Source organism: Colobus angolensis, unplaced genomic scaffold (assembly GCF_000951035.1).
Source record: "Colobus angolensis palliatus isolate OR3802 unplaced genomic scaffold, Cang.pa_1.0 Scaffold19, whole genome shotgun sequence".
NCBI classification, from domain to species: domain Eukaryota; kingdom Metazoa; phylum Chordata; class Mammalia; order Primates; family Cercopithecidae; genus Colobus; species Colobus angolensis.
Genome location: NW_012115043.1, coordinates 10,650,092 through 10,673,346, shown reverse-complemented (window position 1 = coordinate 10,673,346; position 23,255 = coordinate 10,650,092).

The window sequence follows — 23,255 nt, the reverse complement described above, 5'->3', positions numbered from 1 at the left end:
TATGAGGCCTCTTACGTCTTCCTTAAGGCTGCAAGTAGCCCTTGAAAAACAGAAAGTGGTATGTTCTCTGAGGGTAAAAGGGTGTGGGTGTTCCCTTTCTATAGTGTTATGAGAAGGATTTACCCCTTAAATGTATATTTTAAATGGCAAGGGGAAGACAGGGAAGACCACATGGAAGGGTGACTGGTCCAGGGTCTGGGGAAGAACTCCCTGTCTGTGAGAAAATTCCACCTGGGAAAGAGAAGGTGAGTCTGCCTACAGCAGCAGATAGGCTCCAGGTCCATAAGTGGGGCCAGGCAGGCTTACAGGAGCAGGAGGCATGGAGGCACATTGGGAGGTAGGCTGTTCACTGCCCAGAGGCACAAAGCCCCTGTCTCAGAAGTGGAGGGCAGCGTCTACAGGCCTCCAATGGATGGGCTGCCACCCACAGACAGCCTCTCCCTGCCCAGGCACTCTTCCTTACTCACTCCTCTGGCTCCATGGGGAAGCAGAATCCCAACTCACAGCTGCAGGTGGAATAGCTGAAGAGAGAATAGGCCCGGCTTCAGCTTCCAGAGAGCTAAGCCCTGCCAATCTCCCAGACTCCTGCAGTCTTTCAAGTCTCCGACATTAGAGGCCTCCTTTCTTCTCATGAAGTGTCCTTATTTTGCCTCTAGAAAATAGGCACTGGTATCAAGAGTTGTGTGGCTAATGCCAAGACTTAACCCTCCAGAGTGCCTTGCACAGGGCCAAAGCTGCCTCTTCTGGCACAGAGAGAGTTCTACAGAAGAGCCCCCTTACAGACCACCAGCCACTGTGAGGACCTCATAAGCAAATGTAAGGGCAGGAAGAGATGGGACATGGTCTGGCAAAAACCTCAGTCTTCTCCCTAAGCTCTTCTGCCTTATGATGCTAATAGCGCAGACTCAAAACAGCTGGCTCAGTTCTCCAGCTAAACATTCATTTTTCCAGCTAAATATCCATTCCTTCAATATTAACGCCATGTTAGGGAGCCATGTTAAGCCATTGCCTCAACTTGGCACTGCAGCTAAACACAACGAAATGCCAGAAATTAGGGTCTAGAATTTATTGTGGTACCAATTCTAATCCTGAATTCTCAAAGCAATATCTAGAAAGATATTGAATCAAGAGATTTTTTTTTTTAAAAGAAGATTGTATATTGGATGGAGAGGGGCAACTTCTATTTGGAATAACAAGCAGTTTCAATGTCTTTGAATTCACCTTGAAAACCACACTATGGTATCCTTTGGAGTAGAAAGAATTCATGGTATTTGAAATTTCCAAGATTACTAATGAGGGGAAAGTCTGAGAAACCTGAGAAAGTGGGGTTGGTTGAGAAGCAGTAAAGCTTCTTAATGAAGAAATGGAGATGCCATGAGCAGCTGCCTTGGACCAGATTCCAAGGTAGTGTCTTGTAAACTCCTTCAGTCACGATTGGGGCTGGATCACTCCGGACCGTCCTACTAAAGATAAACCATTAAAAACCATTAATTCCTTCAGCTATCACAGTTGCTTGCTCACAGTCACTCATTCATAGGTGAGGAAACTGAGATCTCCCTAAGATCAAATAACTAACAGGTATGTTAAAAAGTTTCATTTGTTTATGTGTTACTACCAAGTGCCAAGTTTCTCCATGTAGTGCAAGGAAACAATTTCCATGCAACAGCTCAAGATACACAACTTGAGTTTGCCTGAAGCCCTGGCACTATGAATTGCGGCTCCTTCAGATCTTGCAAGCTACCAGCGATTTGGCGGGATGGGTAACTGGTTGGGAAACCTCCCAGGAAACCACAGCTCCTACAAATGACTCAGTAGGTGGTTCTGACTTCTCTGAGTCAGAACCAAGCCCATGGCCCAGCCCCATGCCAAGACTCCCTGGCATTGCTGAGATGCTCTGAGCTTGGCTGGCATGTGATACTGAGGACCTCTGGTGTTTGACTGCAAAGGGATGAATGCTCTTTCTGATAAGGAACCAAGGAGTGTGGAACAGAAAAGCAGCTGAACTCTCTCGGTGGCCTGGCTCTCTCTCTTGCCCCCTCAATCCCTGAAGAGTGTTGATGGCTTTCTACATCAGACAACCTTTGACTTAAAAGCTTTCTCCTCTTCCTTACCCAGGAGTTTCCAGGTTGCCTCCCACAGTCATGAACTTGCAGATACAGAATGCTAAGTTCTAGTATTGATTCTGCTACTTCCCAGGACTGTGACCCTGAGAAAGTCTCCTACTGTGGGCCTCAAGTATTACCCATCCCAATTTCATCAGCAGCCCAACTGTCCTCTAGTGCCATGATGATCATACTAATCTCCCAACCCAAATTCTCCAGTGGCTCCCACTGCCTATGGAACCATGTCCAGACTTCTTAGCCTGGTATTCAAATCCCAATCTATCTTTTAAGCCTCCGCTTCCTCTATTATTCTCCCTATAGCCTACATTCTCAGCAAATTGGACCACTCACTCTCCCTAAATGCACTGTGCATTTCCCATCCCCTATGCCCCTGCAGTGGCCTTTTCTTGAGATGCCCTCTCCTTGCCTCTGGAAATTTTGCCTATGCTTCCGTGCTCAGATCAAATGTGACCTCTTCCTCCAAGCAGCTTCCCCAGATCATCTCTTGTGAAGCCCCCTTGATCTCTCACATCACACTTTGTTGGTGCCTTCCTAGTGACACACAGAACACATTGTTCTGAATTGCAGGCATTTGTGTGGATGACTTCTCTCTCCTCCTGGATGGCATACTCCTAAAGGAAGAGGGCTGGGGGAGGAAGTCTTATTCCCCTTTCAATTTCCCATCACGCCAGGGTATATAAATCTGTTCTCATGAACAAATGAATGAATTTAGAAAATCTAGATGAATGTTCTAAAATTATCTACAGCTGTGGTATTTCATACCAGAGGTGGCTGCACATCAGTAATAAAAACCAGCCCAGACACAAGCTTTTCATACAGGAAAAAGCAGAGGCACTGGTGCGATCCATTCTGTTGGCCATGAAATGTCTTTGGGTGTGTGCACACAGACTCCCACAAACTAGATGCAACATCTGCTTTTGAAGGGCCCAGAGAGGCTGGGCTCCCTCATTTCTCAATGTGATGAGGAGCGCATTGGAGTCTGGCAGCTGACAGTCGTTCTGGTGAAGAAACACCTACTTAGCATAGCCCCACCTCCAGCTCCACACCACATGCATCAACAGGGGTGGGTTACAGTGCCCTCTTGGCAGTAAGCCAGGAGATTTGAGGTTTGGTTTTGCTGTGCTCAACAGGCAGTCCTGATCTACATTAACAAGGTTTACTGCTTCCATGTGACTAGCTAACAAGGAGACTGCTGCCTGCCTCATGCAGGGAGACCTTTCCCAAAGCGTGGCACCTGCCCTAGGCTGGCCCAGTGGAGGCCAAATGGGGGAGCAGAAAGGAAGACATTGCTAAAGTTCTCTTTTCCACTTTCCTTCAAGAGACGAGACCAGTATTCTCACGCTTTAGCAAGGGTCAGAGTCCTCTGGAGGGCTTGTAAAAAGAAAACACAAAAACACAAATTGCTGGGCCATAATTCCAGAGTATGTGACTTAGTAGCTCTGGGATAACTCTGGGATAAGGCCCAACAGTTTGCTTTTTTTTTTTTTTTTTTTGAGAGGAGGTCTCACTACGTGACCCAGGCTGGTCTTGAACTCCTGGCTTCAAGCAGTCCTCTTGCTTCAGCCTCCTGAGTTGCTGGGATTACAGGTGTGAGTCATCACACTGGCTCAAGAATTCGCATTTCTAACAAGTCTCCAGGTGATGCTGATGTTGCCTGTCTGGGAGCCACACTTTGAGAACCACTGTATTGCCTACCCAAAGAAAGGCAAATGAAAGCCATCAAGCCATCACTGGCTGGACAAGAGGTGTGACTGTCTCCCTGCCTCCAGGCTCTGCTCCATTACAATCTGTCCTCTACTTTGCCACAGAAAGCACCTTTCTAAAGCACACATCCACCTATGCCATTGGCTGAATTGCCTGTTCCATGCCTATAGAATACACACTCCACGGCCAAGCTTACGTTGACTAAGCCATTAACTGTGTGCCAAGCACTGTTCTAAAACCTCTACACATTATTAGCTCATTTAATCCACATAATTCTATGCAGTAGGTACTATTATTATCCCCATTTTAGAAATAATGAATCCCACAGGGGGCCCTCAGGAAATATTTTCTGAATGAATGAATAAAAAGATGCTCACAAGCATTTACACTGTGTACTACAGAGGACTATTTCCATGCCAAAGGAAACCATCAAAAAGTGAAGAATTGGCTTGCCAACCAGTCATTTGTTCCTGCACTACACCAAATAACCCGTTTGCCTGTAATTGGCTGGATATTCTGGCTTTGTGTAGACATCTCCTTGCTGGGAGAAAAGCCAGAGTTAATCCTTCACAAAGGGTTGTTTAATAATAACCAGAAACTGGAGGAGAGCAGAAAAGAACACAGTGATCCCACACAAGCTGAGGAAAATGGACTGTTCAAACTCACAGCATCCATGCTGCCAGTAAGGGCCCTTGGTGTGGCCTGAGGTTTCTTAATTTTTATTATAAAAATAGAACATGAATATGTCTCTCCTGATTATCACCACCAAATGCACCAGTGAAAACATCTATGGCTACATATTACTCTAATGCAACACTAATGCTTGCATTGGAACCAAAAATCAGGTCATTGTCGAGAGTCTATAAATGGACAGGCCTCTCCATCCATTACTTATTTATGTTTCCCGCCTTTTGCTTAACCAGCCTTGAGGCCCAAACAGACAAACACACCATACATAAAGTTACCAGTCCAGATAAATAAAACATCAGACTCAGATTGGTAGCTTCATCCTTCATTGCTTTGGAGGAGGTGGACTTCAACAGCCAGATGCTGCACAAATGATTGTCAAAGTGTGACCCTTTGAGACCACAGCAGGAAAGTCATTCCTAAGATGTATATCTTCCCAAAAGTTAGCTTTGCCCTTTTTGGAGAACATTCTTGTTTACTGCAGACAGAAGACAATGATTGCAAAATAAGTTTGAGCCAAAATATCTCTGAGTTGGGCAAACTGAGACTGACATTGTTGAATTCATCACCAGTTGAGGTCAAAGGATTCCCCATGTGGCCTATCCTACAATTACTCAGCCTCAAGGCTCATCACAGTAATATTAGCCATGGGGAGGTCTGCACATTAACGAAACCATCAGAGTCCCTGTGCAAAGTTCCAGCAGAAAAACAATGATGCTAGGACCCAATCCTATCTGATGGCCCAGAGGTATCTATGGCCCTGGGGGAAGCCCTTCTGGGTAAATGACTTGCCTTGCTCCTTACAGTCTTCCTTCTGTCTACTCACAGCAGCCCTCCCTTAGCTTGAACAAAGTAGGATGCTTTTACCTAGTTTTCAGCTTAGCCTTGTGCTAGGCAACCTGTGAAGTGGCTCTGATGGAGAGAGCCGGTGCAATTAGCAGCACAGGGCACGTTTCCAGAAACAGCCTGGATGGAGAAACAGAGGGCACCGTAGAACACCTGTCAGACCTTCAGCCTCTGCTCAAAAGTCTTCACCTTCTTTGTCCACAGTAGCTACAGAAGTGAAGATGTTTGCCTCGGCATCCTCTCCATCACCATCACTACCGCCTAGCCCCCAGACAGGGATCACAGTGGTCTATCCACCCGAGAGCGACTGTGTGCACTCACCAGCAAGGACGGTTCTGCCAGAGTGACGGGCACTGCCTGTGACCATACAGTGGCAGCGGTCAAGAAACAAGCCCTTCTCCTCAACACTTCTTTTTTTCCTTTGTGCTGAGAATTAAGTACCTCTTAGCTAGTTAGAAAAACGAGCAGTTATTATTGATGAAATGTGTAAGACAGACGTTTTGTTAAGGGCAGAGGAGAAGATGGTAGAAATCTCCACTTGCTGAGGACTATCTCTAAAACCACTCAAATCAAACCACTTCAATAAGTATAAAGCACTGTGCTGATGTAAGGGATGGTCATTAGATAAGAGAAGTATTAGATCTTATGCTCTGTGAAGGAAAGGGGTATAGGTCTTATATTTTTTTTATCCAGTGATAACAACTGCAGACATATACTTAATGTGTGCTAGGCACTGTGTGGAGGGCTCTATGTTGGATTATCTCATTTCATCCTCACAATTTTATGAGGAATATACCCTTATTACCAACTCATTTAATGGATGAGGAAACTGAGGCACACAGTGGGCAAGTGGCGAAGCCAAAGTTAGAACCCAAAAGTCTGACACCAAAACTCAGACTGCCCCCTCTGCCACAGAACCTTTCATGGAGCTCAGTGAGAACTCTAGGACCAGTGTTGGCACTCTCTGAATTCTTCTAGATAGCAACGAGCTGGAGCCTGGTTGTTGTTTAAGAGTATTTACTGTCTGGGTGATTATTCTGGCTCATTTCATAAGGCTTTTATCTTGGTGAGGAAGCACTCACCCTCTTCCAGTTGGAAAGCCAAGGTCTTCCAACCTTGGGAAAATTCTGCCTCATTATGCCATGAGTTACCAAACAGCACAGGAAAATATTATCACAGATTTCCTGAAACTGGGTGAGATCATTCAGTTCAAAGCCTGGATAATTCTGTTTTATATGCATTGAGGGCAGAAAAATGTAAGATCGGTCCTTAGAGATCATTCTCGTGGGTGATTCCACCAATTTCCCAGACTCCAACTTGGGTCTTCCCAGTAGTGTTTGGTACCACCAGACAGTAAGGTGCAGTGGAGGGAGTTCTGAACCAGAACCCCCGGTTCAAGTTTCAGCTCCAACTACTGTTACAATTTGTATGACCTTGAGCAAATCACCCAGCCACTCTGGCCATCTGTAATATTATCAGTCAAGTGGGAGTGCTGATATTTGTGATAATGTTACATAAGCTTGCCTACCTCAGAGGCTCACAATTAGGACCAATGAAGACCCTATATGTGAAAACACAGGTTAATATAGATCACAATAATAGTGATAATAGCTAACATTTCTTTTCTTTTTTTGCTTAGTATGTGCCAGGAACCTCATGAGGTGGATCATATTATCTGCATTTGCTGGTGAGGAAGAGGAACGAAAGACTCAGAGAAAGAAAATTAGCAGAAGTAGAATTTGAACCTAGGTTTCTAGGTTCAAGAGAGGTTTTCCTAGCTTGTGTACATGAGTTAATGTTGCCCTCAAGGGAGTGAAAATTGATTTTTGACGGCAAAAAAGTTGCTGTTTTTAAAGTACAGATGTACACACTGTACATAAACAAACACATAGTGTATCTGTATCTGTGGTATTACAATCTCATGGGGAGAGTGATTAGAAAAAACAATGTCTAAAACAGGTCCATAGGAGGCAATAATGAAGACAAATTTGAAAAATCCTGGTCTCTCTTCAGTCTATCATTCCATTTCCCATAATTAATAAAGATGATCATTATTACCATGACAATTAAGTTTCTGCAGTGGAAGGTTGCATGCTGTATTCGAATATAGTCCCTGTAAAAGTGGTGGCTAGTTTAGTTGCCACTGTAGGATCTGTCTTAGAGGTCGTGTGCAAAGAATTCAAATATCTTCACATTTAAATTCTAAAGGGTAAAACTTCTGCCAATCAAAATTAAAAGGTAATGTGTCATTAATGCTACTCACTCTATACCCCAGATACAGGTACATGTTTAGAGCAGTTTACACAAACTAGAGGAGGGAAACACTCACTTAAACATTTTAAATAAGAAGACGGTAAGGAGGATAGCTTGAGGCCAGGAGTTCGAGACCAGCCTAGGCAACACAGTGAGACCCCCATCTCAAAAAAAGTTTTCTTTAATCCTGGGAAAAATAAAAATGGTAATTGGTGCATTTAGAACATTAATACAAATCTGCCTAGATCTGCCACTGGGGATACAGATTGCTTCTTCTCTTTTGGCTACTGAAAAAAACTGAGATTTATGTGTAAATTCCAAGTAATATCTGTGAATTAAATAAAAAGGTACTGGCCTATGTCCTGCTTCTTAAACAAATCAGGCTTATTCATACAACCTGCTTCCAGAAACGTGTTAAAGTCCTGGCACCAGCGATGGCTTGATCAAAGTTATTTGCTCAGGCCATTGCTTGCTGGTCCATTTCAACTTGCTGTGTCCTGCAGCCATCTTCCTCTCTCGGACCTCTTCCCTCGGCACTGCAGCTCCTGACCTCCACCTGGGCCATTTCACTCCCACTTTCCACTTTGCCCTTAGCGCTCCCTCAGAGACTTCTTGTCATTCCAGTCATGGATTCATTCACTTACTCACTCACTCACTCATTCATTTATTCCATTCATTGTATTATATTCAACAAACTGTGACCTTGTTCCCACCACGAACCAGGCATTCTTTCAGCATGGTAGCCCTGCCTCTCAGGTGTGAGAGGTCCAACCGTCTGGGCCAGCCTTGCCCTGATTCTCTACTGGACAAAGGGGGCTAGAGAGGAGGGGCTTGCAGTCATCAGAGACTTCATTTTGTACAAATTGCCTTTGAGGTGTTCTTCTGACTGGAGCACGGCAGGGACGCATGTGCTCACTTGCAACTCCGGGCCAGGCTGGTCCTGAGGTACCCATGATAATCAATCCAGTTGCCACAGCGGCCGTAAGTGTTCATTTACCACTCTGCGACCTGGAGCAATAATATATTATGCCTTTCGCGTAGGAAGCCGTGCCAGCCGCAGCACAGGGCCGCCGTGTCGGCCATCAGTCACCACTCCCCTTCACAACCTTTTGTTCCCCGCTCATTATGGTGAATTATAACAGGGGGACAGCACATTTTTCAGGAGAGTTTCTCCTGTTAAGTCTGAGAGCTAACTCTTCCCAGGTTGTTCCAAGTCGGCTGTGCTAGCCCCATGCCCCTGCAATGTTGAAGCATGGGACAGTGCCGTTCACTGGACTTCCCTCTTTTCCCTCCTCTTGCACTTAGAATGGCTGAAAAGCAGGGTGTGTGCACATTTCTACAAGGCAAGATAAAAAACCACTCCAGTGTATTTACTATAAATATTGGATACTGCATTTTGTTGCACTCTGTCATGTCCTCGAAGGCCTGTCCTGGTGGTAAATTACATTACAGCACACTGAATAGGCCATCATGTCAGCTTTGGGCCTTGGCATTGCTACTTCAAGATGAGTAGATCACTTCCAAAGTCACGCATGGGAGGATCAGGGGCCAACATCTCCAACTCTATCAGCATTTTTTGAAAATGTTTCACTATAATAGTGATGGTGAACATTCTAAGATCCTAAAAATTAGAGGCTGGGTCACAAGATTAGATCACTAAAAGAAATTAAAGATAAAACTGTTGGCTAAGATGATTTCCAATAGCCCCAAACCAGAAACAACCCCAAAGGCCATCAACTGGTGATGAATAAACAAACTGTACATCCATACGATGGAACACTATTCCAATAATAAAAAGAAATTAAATATTAATACATGCAACGACATGGATGAATCTCAAAAACATTTGCTAGGTGAAAGAAGTTGAACAAAAAAGACTATGTATTATTGTATTTGGATAAAATTCTAGAAAAGGCAAAATACAGACACAGAAAGCCAATCTATTGGAAGCCAGAGGCCAGGTTACAGGGGGACGGGATTGAGAGCCAAGAGGCCCAAGGGAGCATTTTAGGGTGAGGGAACTATCCTATGTATTGTTTCTGACGGCAGTTATGATTATAAACAATAACCAAAATTCATCTAATTGTATCCTTATAACTGGTGGATTATATTGTATGTAAATAATATTGTAGTCAGCCTGTAATCCCAGCACTTTGGGAGGCTGAGGCAGGTGGATCACGAGGTCAGAAGATTGAGACCATCCTGGCCAACATGGTGAAACCCCGTCTTTACTAAAATACAAAACAATTAGCCAGGCATGGTGGCGTGTGCCTGCAGTCCCAGCTACTTGGGAGGCTGAGGCAGGGGAATCGCTTGAACTCGGGAGGCGGAGCTTGCAGTGAGCCAAGATCGTGCCACTGCACTCCAGCCTGGTGACAGAGCGAGACTCTGTCTCTAAATAAATAAATAAATAAATAAATAAATAAATAATACTATTGTAGTCAGTGGAAGAAAAGGAAAACAAATTGTGGCTAAGGGGAATGGCCATGATTTTTCTCCTATGTGATAGTAGACCTGCAAGAGAGAAGTGGTATTGTGTAGAAAAACAAGTTATACTCATTAGACAAAAATGAATGAGCCAACCTTGTGAACCTAAGCTTGGAGACACCAAACACTTCATAATTTTTATGGCATAGTGATAAGCTATTACATACACCACCCGGAATGGAAGAGCCTTGTCAGTTTCCGTTCAACCTCTGGTTAATTCAAGCTGGGTCTAAACGGCACTAAATTGAGTGTGGTTTCACTTCCTTGGACTTCAGGTTCCTTGTCCTTGAAGTGGAAGGGTTGGAGGAAATGGTTGTTAAAGCTTCAAAATGATACAACTGTGCCAGTCTTTGCTCAACTCCAAGCTCTTTAATGTGTTGGCATCTTATGATTCCATTTAGCTATTAGGATCCCAGGGCCAAATCTGGCTTATCCCAATGTCATTGTTCTCCAGAATGGGGTGAAGGGGCCTAAGATGCTTGGAGGAAAGTCTACCAGTGCCATGGTGAACAGTGGGCCGTCCCAGTGAGACAGCCTCGGGCTGAGTTCCCTGTCTGGACACAGCAGCCAGTTTCTCTGATGCTTTCACCCAGAGGTGTTCTTGGAAGATCTCCAGTGTGCTTTATTTTTAGTTCCTTGGTGAGTGCTCACTTTGTATTCTAAGAAAACTTTTAGACCTCGAGACGAGGAATTTTTGATCTCACTTTTTTATGCAATTATGAGTCATTCCACACGTTAGCATTAGCAACCCAAGACCTCCCTCTCCTCACTGATCTATCTTTTTCATCTCTTCAAAGATCCTGGAGGTAAGGAAGGGTTTTAAATGTTTGCCCTTGAAAAGAAAAGACATGCAAACCGGCAACTGGTGACTAGCACTGCTGTTGTTACCAAGAAATGGTTTTTAAAAGCAGACCTTTTACGATGATAATTATTCATCTTTGCATTACCCACTAGTCCAGTAAGCAGGCAAATCTCCTATGCATAAAATCTGCTAAGTCTTCAAGCAAACTCACCTTTCCTAAAGGACTGAATTAAAACTTAATCCATAATATCTTGGGAAGATTCCTCCTAATTTTTTGAAAATATGGAACTTTTTTTTCATGTGATAGATCTGGCTGAAAACTAAAATATCAGCAAAAGCCATAGCTAATCATAAACATAACCATTTACGGAGTCCTTACATAATGGTCAGCTACTCTGCACGCAGTAGATCTTTCAGACCTTACAACTAGATGCGGAAACTGAGTCTTAGTGAGTTCATGTCTCAAGGCCAAGGCTGCCTAGCCTGTGAACAGCAGAGCTGGGATATATACCCGTATCAGACCAAATCCCAAATCAGTGCTCTTCCCCCTAGTGCTTATTGTCAAATTCCAGAACCAGGTTTCCGTTTACATTTCTATTCATAAGGCAAATTATGTGTGTTGAGCAAGATGTTTGGTAATTATTTGTCCGTGGATAAAAAGGTGTACGGTGTATGTTTAGGTTTCTTGTATCTTATACTTTGCTTCACATTATGTAGCCTCAGGCATACGTTCATGTGAGCAGCGACCTGTAATCAGTTTATAAGATTATCACTTAAAAGAATTTTCCTGTTCCTGATGATACTTAGAGATTGGCTGTTAGAATGCCATGTGAACGTTATGTGCATATACATACAAACGTGTTTTCTCTTTATCCTTGATCTTCCTATCCCCCTTCAAAACAAACACCATCTTTAATCTTTAGGTTTATGTGTAAAAGTGATAATACAGACATACCGTGGGATGGGGTGGGGAGGACCCAGGAAACTGGGCATAAGGAGAGATAAGAAGACACAATTCCAAGTCTGGCCTTTGCTGGCCTTACACATTCTGGAACAAATAAAGCTAACAATATTATCAAGCCCACGAAGCCCTGTTAGAGTTGAAATTGCAGCTCATTGAAGGTCAAATTTATTAGATTTTCTTTTCTGCCTTTATGGAATCGTTGAATAACAACTTCCTATTTTTAGCATGAACTCTCCTTTGTAATTGCTTCACCCAAATCAAGAAAGCTGGAGTCAGGGTACCTGTATCCATCTTTGCTGGCATCATGTTCTAAATCAAGCCCAAGTAGCTATGCATAGCAGCATCTTCTTATTTTGAGACTTGGCCCTTCAACTAGTGGTTTAGAAAGAAAGGTGACTTTGCTAGGATGTTGGGGTGAAAACCAGGGTGCTGAGGAAGACTGCAAGGTTCTGCAGGACATTTTAAAAGTACATTGTCAGGTTTAGGGTTTAACCTCTCACATGTCTTTCTTAATTTTTTTTTTTTTTTTCACTTTTAAAGTTAGCTTAGGAATGTCAATTCTGATTCTATTCAATCTTGTTCTGGCTCTTGTAGTCACTCTTCTGAGGCACTCTTTTTCTTTGCTGTAATCAAGGTCATACTTAAAAAGAGATGTTATTTCTTGATCAGGGTTTCGAGAGGATTACATTTTCAATGTGAAGGTTCAGCCACAGTTTTACAGGACTGTACTAATGAGAATAAGACAGAAGGTCTTGGCCCAATGTGGACCCGCATTCAGTTCTATTCTCCAAGGATGACATCTTTAACCTCAGCCAGCTATTTTGCAAAAGTGAGTAATGGGTCAGCTGGGCATGGTGGTTCATGCCTACAATCCCAGCATTTTGGGAGGCCAAGGTGGGCGGATTGCCTGAGCTCAGGAGTTCAAGATCAGCCTGGGCAACACGGTGAAACCCCATCTCTGCTAACATACGAAAAAATTAGCCAGGCATGATAGCGTGTGCCTGTAATCCCAGCTACTCGGGAGGCTAAGGCAGGAGAATTGCTTGAACCCGGGAGGTGGAGGTTGCAGTGAGCCAAGATCACACCACTGCACTCCAGTATGAGCGACAGAACCAGACTCCATCTCAAAAAAAAAAAAAAAAAAAAAAAAAAAAAAAAAGAGTAATGAGTCAAAGAGGGCCAGATGAGAGCATAAGTGGGCATAAATCTATCACTTCTATTAGCTAAACAAACCATAAAATGGAGTCCTTTTGCCATAGTCAGTCAGTCGTCCATTACCATGACAGGAAAAACCACACATATGCTCTCATATGAGTTGTCCATCTGTCAAAGAATTTGTATAAACCAAAGAATAGTAACATGCACTGAACATGAAAAGCACCTGGGGAGTTTTAAAAATTCCTGAGGCCCAGGCCACCCTGGTCCCACCTGGCAAGTCTGATGTAACTGGTCTGAGATGGAGCATGGGCATCAGTATAATTTAAAAGCCCCAGGAAGATCCTTCCGTGCAACTAGAGCTAGAACCACTGGTCTAGACCCAGTCGGCCACAGTGAACACCGTACTAAGGGCCAGGGACTCTGCACAAACTGCCTTAATGGGTGGAGTTCCAGGTGGTAAATAAACAGAAAACTGTATACAATAAGCAGCACGGGGCAAGGTGCGGGGGCTCAAGCCTGTAATCCCAGCACTTTGGGAGGCTAAGGCAAGTGGACCACCTGAGCTCAGGAGTTCAAGACCAGCTTGGGCAACATGGTGAAACCCCCTCTCTACCAAAAATACAAAAAATAAACAATTGGCCAGGTGTGGTGGCAAGAATCTGTGATCTCAGCTAATTGGGAGGCTGAGGTGAGAGGATTACTTGAGCCCAAGGGGCAGAGGTTGCAGTGAGCTGAGATCACACCACTGTACTCCAAAAAAAAAAAAGGCAGCCTGATGCTTCCCATATTCCCAGAGGGCAATAAACCATTTCCAATAATCGTCCCTGCAGAAGGATAAAAAATGTCAGCAACAAGAGTGACACTTAAAACTGCACCCCAGACCCCTGTGGTTGAGATGCTGCATGCCCAGCGTGGTCTGACTTCCCACTGACTGACCTAGGCATAGACCAGGTGGAGGATGCAGACATAACAAGGTTTCCACAGGGTCCATGGCTCGGAGATATAACAGATGCCCGATAGGAGCAAAATGAAAGACTGAAACAAAAACAAACAGGCCACTTTGGTTTTACAGCAGAAAAAGCTAGGAGCTGATTGGCTTAAGAGCAGAGAGGAGGAAGGCTATAGTTTAATATACCCAGCAAATCCAGCAATATGGGGCTGGACAACCCCATATAGACAATCTATAAAATATAATTTCCCTCCCCACCCTCTCTCTGAAAATCCAAACTCAAGATCACATAAACTGCACAAATCATGGGAAAGAACAGGAACTCTCATCTCTCTTTTTAAAGGAAAATATGTATTCCAAGGTTCCTGTTGGCATGAGCTGGGCATGACAGGGCTGATATCTCTGGGGACGACGCACAATGCTGGCTTCTTGCATGGAGGCAGGTGATGCCAACTGGCCAGCACGCCAGGTTGGCTCTCTTCCGGGACACAGTGGCTTGCCTGAGCTCCTGTCAGGGGAACATTGTTATATCGTGGCTGCTGCAGACAAGAAGATGACGGAAAGATAAGGCTCTCTAGGCTACAACTACTGAGAACAGTGCTTGTTAGAAAAAATACTTTTCTCCATTAGGGCAGGAAAACAGCTATTTCTCCAAATTCCTCCCATTTGCTCCCCCTCCCCGCCATGCATAACAATATATTCTATTCAGAAGTAGTGTTAGAAATAAAGGATTGCAGACAAAACTGTATTTTGGAAAAGGGAAAATAATTGGTTCACTCAAGGGGCACTTTTTTAGCAAACCCAAGGCAACTCACATTGGTACATATGCTTGTCTATCACACTGCGTATGATAACTGAAATCGAAAGGTCACTTCTGTTTGCAGGAAAGCCAGGATCACTCAATTGGCCAGAAGAGCCAGAAGCAAGCCAGCCTATCAACCTAGTTTTTAATCTATGAGGCAGAATCTATTCCCTGACTTTTTCACCCAGGTGATGATGCTCATAAGTTCTTCCAGCAGCTGGGCAGACTGACGAGTCAGGAATGCAGCAGGTTCCCCACCCTGAGTTCAGGCTGGGCTCACTCTAGGACTCAGGCAGGTTATACGCAGGAGAAACCAAGGAACCTCCAGGAGGAAGATGCATTCCAAGGGGAGAGTGAAGCCAAGTGCACCTTTCTGAATCAAAGATAATGAGCCAGGATCAGAGGGTGTGCTGAGGGTGATTCTGCACAGCATCCCCCACCCCAACTGTCCTATGTCCCATGGGAGAGCAGCTGCAATTGCATGGATGAATAAAACCAAAATGGAACAAAAAAGGGTCATTTTCCAGAAGTCATGGGTAGCACCTGGATAGCACAAAGTGCGGTCTTGGGTGCTGTGCTGCCTGCAGCCTCAGCAGTGGGAGCTGGTACCCAAACAGGGTATTGGGAAGAGTTGCAGCAGTAATGGCATCATTAACAGGCAGGGCATGGGGCCTTGGGGTCTCGGGGGCAGCTATCTGTGGGCATCAGAAGTGGCATTGGTGCTATCCACAGACAGCAACACCACCCCTATGACCACCTGTGGGCATCTATAGTGGTGGATGATGCCTTGATGATTTCCTTGGATGTCATGGCTAAGCCATTGTTTTTGGCAATCTGCAGCTTCTGAAGATGTTACTGAGAGCCACAAAGAAAGCAAAGACAGCTAAGACAACCAGGTCACGCGACACGTGCCCAAGATGCCCAGACTGCTTAAAAGGCATTTGGGAAAGGGAGCATTTAAAGTTCTTTCCAGAGGATGGATGGGCACAAAACTACCTGGAGAGCCTATTTTTCCTTCTCAGGCAAATATGACTCAAAAAAAAAAAAAAAATCACAGGTGTTAAAGAAGAAAAATAAAATGGGATGAAAAAATGTCTCTGCTTTTTCTGGTGATGCAAATACAAGGCATCATCCATTTAAAAGAAACAAATCCATTTTTTCTTTCCACTCCAAAATGCCAACATTTACAAATGAGTTATAGGAGTCACTTCTGGAAGGCAAAACACTCTCCATGGTTCATTTCCTCAGTCATTCAACAAATAGTAACTAAAAATAGATGAAGTTCCCAGCTAGTGCAAATGTCTGTCAGGGATAAATAACAACAAAAACAACAATATGTAATTTATGCCAGACTTTTTTATGTGAGCAACCTCATCTAACGCTTATGACCCTACTGTGACAAGTACTATTTTCTCCTAGTTTAAAGATGAGAAAACTGAGGGTTACACAAGTTATGTGACTTGGTGAAGATAATACAAATATTAAGGGAAAGAACCAGGTCACACATTTGGATCTTCCAATTCTAGTCCTAGATTCTTCCCATCTCCCACAACAAATATAAGATACGGCCCTATTCTCTGCTTTCAAGAAACAGACACAAACCCATTAAAGAACTAGAAACTAGAACCTGTTTCTATTCTCTCCTGGTTCTAAAGGATGGATGCAGAAGAGACTGACACCATAGTTCAGGCAGCAGAGGAATCAATGAAAGCTGGAATTGTCAACCAGTTGTTCCAGAGTAGGAGAGATATAAGGCTCTGAATAGGCAAACAGGAAACAGGCAGAGTTAAGCAGAAGTATATTCTGAGCAGTGGACAAGATGAAGAAATATAAGCTTTCTTTCTAACCTGCGCTGGAGTGATGAGATACAGCACAGCAGTGGTGTCCAGTCCTGCATTCTTTCCTTCCCCAACATCTCTGAAGCACCTACCATGCACCAGGCACCTTGTTACACCCAGGAGCACACACCCCCTATGACATGGTCCCTTCCCTGTGAAGCTCACAGCCTAATGTAGTGAAGCAGCTGAACCCCACGTGATTCCCAGGCCAGCCAAACTGTCTCCTACTATCCATGATGAAAACATCAGAAGTTGCCAGCCCAAATCTTGCCTGGCTTCTCAAATCAGGCTGTTTATCAGCACTGCTTCACAGAGATAAAACCTCTCAATATGGAGCTAAAGGGGAAAAAAACTCAGCACATAAAAATAAACTGCCCAAATCATGTTCCCTCCCCACTCCATTCAGCGCCCAGTATCACTACACACGTGAGAATGCCATGCAGCCCTGGACCCGAGCAGCAGAACAGCTGCTGTGTGTGGACACAAAGCACAACTCAGAGCCCTCTCTACTTCTGCTCCAATTGTCGTAGCCTCATCTGAACTCTGAGCTGGACGCTCCACTGCAGGACACAGAGCATGGACTGAGAGAAAGCTTTCTACCCTTCATATTGTCAACTGGTGTCTCATTGCATTTGCCACAAATCCCATGGTGTGGTGTTAGAAATGGTGTTGACACACTCCCACAAATCTTTAGCATTACATTTTCCATTTTGCTCCTCCTTATATCTTTATCTGCACTTGGTTTATAAGTGAAATCAACTGATAAGGCTTCCATTTCATACCATCTGTTATGTGTCACCAACGCTGGTTTTGTAAAAGAGATGAGAAGGATCTAAGACTACTGAAACTTTCACAATCATTTCTAGCTCGGTAGGCTAGAAACTGAATCTTAAAGAGTCACTGGACATACTCACAGAACAAGTGGATGGTGAAAGCAATTGTCTTATGGAGGTCTGTCTTATGGAGGAGTGCCCTGTTTGGGCCCCAGTGGATTTGGGATTCATCACCTATTGACTTCTGTGGGGGTTTGTACTGGATTTAACAAAAGTGAAAGAAGCCTATTGCCAAAAACTTCAAGGGCAAATTCTATTAAACCTTGAAGTTTCAGGGGAAATGCCAAATCTTCTTGAACTATTAGGTTGTTGCAAAAGTAATTACGGTTTTTGCCATTAAAAATAATGATTCCCTAGACTCCAAGACCAGTTATTTCTACTGAGCTCTCCAAGCACTTGAAGGGCCTTATTCAGCTCTCATTACACTCTGAGCAGGATGGTGAGCTTCTTGAGGGCATGGACTTGCTTTATTCCTCTTTGCAGTCATCCAGTAATGACAGACTTTAACTCGATACATACTTACTGAGGAAAACTGGGCATTTTTCTCTAGTTATCTGTTGCATTTACTTACCATATTAACATGGGTTTTATATCTTTTTAAAAAACCATCTTAAGGCTGGGCGTGGTGGCTCATGCCTGTAATCCCAGCACTTTGGGAGGCCAAGGTGGGCGGATCACGAGGTCAGGAGTTCGAGACCAGCCTGGCCAACATGGTGAAACCCCATCCCTGATAAAAATACAAAAATTAACTGGGTGTGGTGGTGCATGCCTGTAATCCCAGCTACTGGGGAGGCTGAGGCAGGAGAATGGCTTGAACCCAGGAGGCAGAGGTTGTAGTGAGTCAAGATTGTGCCACTGCACTCCAGTCAGGGTGACAGAGCAAGACTTCGTCTCAAAAACAAACAAACAAACAAAAACACTGCAAAGTATACGTATTATTCAAGATTGCTGGCATTCTCTCATTTTAAAGTACTCATGAACATTAGGAAATATGATAATACATATAAAACATATAGTATATTTCATTACATAGTAAGTACTCAATAAATGTCACAGAGACCTCCATAAGACCTCCAATTGTTGTCATATATTAGGTTACCCCGGCATTGACTTCACACCTTTAAAAATTCCTGGTTCTGGCCGGACATGGTGGCTCAAGCCTGTAATCCCAGCACTTTGGGAGGCCGAGACGGGTGGATCACAAGGTCAGGAGATCGAGACTATCCTGGCTAACACGGTGAAACCCCGTCTCTACTAAAAATACAAAAAATTAGCCGGGCGAGGTGGCCGGCGCCTGTGGTCCCAGCTACTCGGGAGGCTGAGGCAGGAGAATGGCGTGAACCCGGGAGGCGGAGGTTGCAGTGAGCTGAGATCCAGCCACTGTACTCCAGCCTGGGCGACAGAGCAAGACTCCGTCCAAAAAAAAAAAAAAAAAAAAAAAAAATTCCTGGTTCTAAATGTAATACAAATATTTTTCAAAAGATGCTAAATATTCTTTGGAATTCAACATAATAAGAACTCACATTTCTACAGCACAAAAAGATTTTTACAAAGTTACAACTGCTGTCTTTTGCTGGAGAAGAAATGGAGACTTGGGCCCCACACATGCTCTATTCAAGGTCATCTCAGAGCCAGGGTGGAGCAGAAGGAAAAGTCAGGCCCAAATAAGAATGCTGACTTCCAATCCTAACAGTCTCAGTGCCTCTCTAGTTCTTCCTTGCCACTTTCCAACATTTTTTTTAGTTTATTCATGTTGTGTATTCCACTGAGAAAAGGACAGTTTATAGACGTATATTCTGCAAAGAGGTCAGATGACGTCTGAAATTGCAATAATGGTAGACAAAGCTTTTTAGCAGGATGGTATATTATTGAAAACAGTTAGAAAATAATGAACAACATTGTAATTGCTGGCACAATTTTAAACAAGATTGCTTTACCTGGTTTTATTTCCTTTCTGGTTAGATAATTTCACCAGCAGGTTTGTAACAAAAAGAAACAGGGCAAGCAGATTCTCTTGCTGGAAATTTAATAGCGTGATATTCAGTGATGAATAGAATTATTTCTCTTATTTTGATCATGCTTTGCCCACAGTATGAACTCAATAAACACTTGTTCCATCAAATTATTATTACGATAGCTTGTTTTTTTTTCCACTGGGCAGTAATAATTTTAATTTGTATAATGCTTTATAGTTTACAAAACATATTCTTCATGTATTACCATCTAATTCTCACAGCAATTCCAAAAGGTAGATACTAATTTCTTCATTTTACAAATCAGGAAGCAGAGGCCCAGGTAAGATAGGTAATTGTCCAAGGTCAAAATTGCTCACAAAACATGACCTGCTAGAAAACAATGGCAATTTAAAAGAAAACTGGTCTTTTAGGGGAGGAAGTATAGCAGAATGGGAAAGTAGAGGAGCTTTGAACCAAACCACCCAGGTTCAAATCATGTCTCTAAGATGCACTAGCTCTGTGACCATGCACAGGTTTCATAAATATTCTGCGTCTTGGTTTCCTCATGTATGAAATGCAAGTAACAACAATAGCTGCTTAGCAGTATATTAGTTTGTTAGGATGACTTATAAAAAGTGTTTGGCATTTATTGAGTACTCATCTTAAGGACTCAATAAATAGCTATTATTGTTACAATGATTACTCTTGTCCCCAGAAAAGTATCTTAGTAGGCCCCCTCATCCCTTCAATTATCAGTACATACCAGTCTATTATAAACTGTAGAGGAAGCTGTGAGCTGGGGACATGGCTCAAGCATTGGAGGTCCTCTGTGTGAGTCCTGGTCCCACCTTTATCAGCTGTGAGATCATGAGCCAGTTTTCGAACCTTTCTGATGGCCAGATTCTGCATCTATGAAATGGTATCATTCTTGTTCTATCAGCCTCACAGTGCTGCTGTATGAGTTAAGTCAGGTGAGATCAGAAGGGAAGGCACTACATAGTCCATTCATTCACTCATTCATTCATAGCCTGTTGGCAGTGTGCCTCCTAAGTGCCAGGCACTGTGCTAAACAGTGGTGATTCAAAAATGAGTCAAGGTAGTGGAGGAGACAGAGGGGTGATAAGTAACTGTATTAGAATATGCATTCAAGTAAGGTATTATTACAATGCACTTATACTGAAATAGACACATTGGGGGCTATAAGAATGCTTTACAAATGTGAATTCAGCCCACATTCTCAGTGCAGAGAAAAGACTAAAATCCTCTCAGCAACCACATTAAGGAACTTTGCCAAGAAAGGCAGGTGAGGACTCCATTGTGCCTGTCATCCTTCAGCATGGAAGAACTAGTAACTGCAAGGGCTATGATTTTAGCTGTGGTTCCAACAGTTCTGTGACACCACGTACCTCCTCAAACACAATGCACTAGTGGGGCCTAATGTCCCGGGATTTATTTTAATTAAGTTGATGCTTATGGAAAACCTAATATGTGACAATCATTGTGCCTGGTAAATAATGTTGGAAAGAACACTTTGTTCAGGCCCTGAGGGGGCCATAGTTCAGTGAGGCAGAGATGCACAAATACTAATTATTTTGAAATAGCCTGACTGGAGGTCAGGAAGGCTTCCCGGAGGAGGTTACACCTAATCTTAAAGGGTAAGAGCTAGTTACCTAGAGAAAGGGGGGACAGTATGACAGAAAAGAGAAGAATATAAAGAAGATAGAGATCGTTCTAAAAGAGTTAATTCTCCTAGCGAACTGCTACATTTTCCTCTCAAATATAAATACTTGGACCCCAAATATAATCACATTATGTCCCATACTTTTCATGATTTATCCTATAAGGAGCTTTGTAAATATAATCAATACTAAAAATGACCTATGAGGCATGTTTGATTTCAGAGTCTTTTTTTCCCCCAATCTAGGATACCTTGAAATGAGAATAATTAGCCATCTGCTTTGATTCAATGTCTCCTTTGAAATTGTTCATCTACTTTATTTCTCCAATTGGATAAATAAATTATTCAGAAACCTCACTATGGGAGCACACAAATCTAAAATCTGAGCTAGAATTTTGGTGGGCAAAAGTTCATATCTCATTACAGAAGATGTTTGATATAAATATTAATTTTCCTAAAGTGGTGATGGCAGAGATTTCATACAAAGGATGTTCATATTGGATTAAACACTAGATTCAAATTACCTGAGCCTCTGCGTGCATGGAGCATCAAATTCCATTTCATCTTGATAAGAAGCTGCCCTGGAGAGTCATTAGGGATTTAGCAGGCTAATGTGGTCCACTGCCCCCTTACCAAAACATATGACTTTCTAAAATATTATTTATGCCTTAATTGCCTTGGCTACAGGTGGAAAGTGGGATTTTATAATATCCCATATAATATACATTTTGCCCCTGAAAGTGAGTAACTGTATATTAATTCCCTAGTGTAGATGCTCATTCAATTATACCCAATCTTCCCAACCACTCTGGGAGGCTCGAATTTTATCCCTATTTTAAAGATGAGGAAACTGAAGCACAGAAAAATTAAGTATCTTATTCAAGGTCAAATAGTTAAGACTTAGCAATTGTTGTTGTGAATAATAAAGGAGATAAAACATATGGAAAATGTCTAATATGGTGACTGACAGCTAAGAAATAATGGCAGCCGTGGCTGTCATTTAGAAAATCTACCATCCACAAAAACGTATGGAAAGTACATTTGGAAAGTGTCCTGTGGGAAGATGGTTCTTGACTATGGGTCAGGATATGGCACAATTTGAGATGTCTGCTCAGTAGGTGTGCACAGCAACTTGGCTCAGACACACTCTTAGGTGGCTGGCAAGGAAGATCTCAGAGAGGCAACAGCCCATACCCTCTGCACCAGAAGGGCAAGCGTTCCAGCAACCAACTCTCTGCCAACAAGGCAGACATCAAAACTCTTCAAACAGCACCCAAGTCTGAAAATTGCACACCTATTAAAATTGTACCTGCAAATAGATCCTTACGGACACATTCCAAGGCTGTAGAATTTTAGAAACTTCAAAAGCTAGAACTACCTGCTTGCTTGGTACAATTGCCATTACGTACTTTTGTGCAAGAGGAATAGAAATTGTTTCTTTTCCTTCCTTTGATGTCTGCTGGACAGAGACTGTATTAAATATTCTATGGCTGCTTGACTCAGTGTAACAGAGTGACAAGCAGGAAACCGACCCAAAGAGATCTAACAAAATATACATTAAAAAATCATTTTCCTGAAACATTCAAATAATTTCAAGTATGTGGCATTTAAGCCTGACTAATCTGAATTCTAGAACTCTGAAGGAAGGGCTTACTGGAGTCCTAGTTCAACCACGGACCTGAGAGTGACTTTGTTCCAACGTCTTTATCTTTAAACTAAGGTACTAGGCCAAATCAGTATGTCCTGAAACACACAAATGTTGAAAGATGTTTCCAGGAGCCTTAAAATAAAAGGGTTCTTTATAAAAATAAACAACAACAACAAATTCCATAGATATGGCTCATGTTGCTCCTTTCTTGGAGAGTCACCATGCTAATGGGAGCATATTAAAGACCCCAAAACTCTAGATGCAGACATATTAGTGTCCTTCAAGTCATCATGTCCACATTTAGTGGACCATGAAGTGTGGCACCTTTAAACACCCTGGGAAACTGGCAGAACACGCTTGAAAAAACATTGGATTAAATGGTCCGGAAGGTTCCTCTGCTGCTGCATCCTATGATCCCCTAGAGAAGGCTTTTCTTGGCCGGGCGCGGTGGCTCAAGCCTGTAATCCCAGCACTTTGGGAGGCCGAGACGGGTGGATCACGAGGTCAGGAGATCGAGACCATACTGGC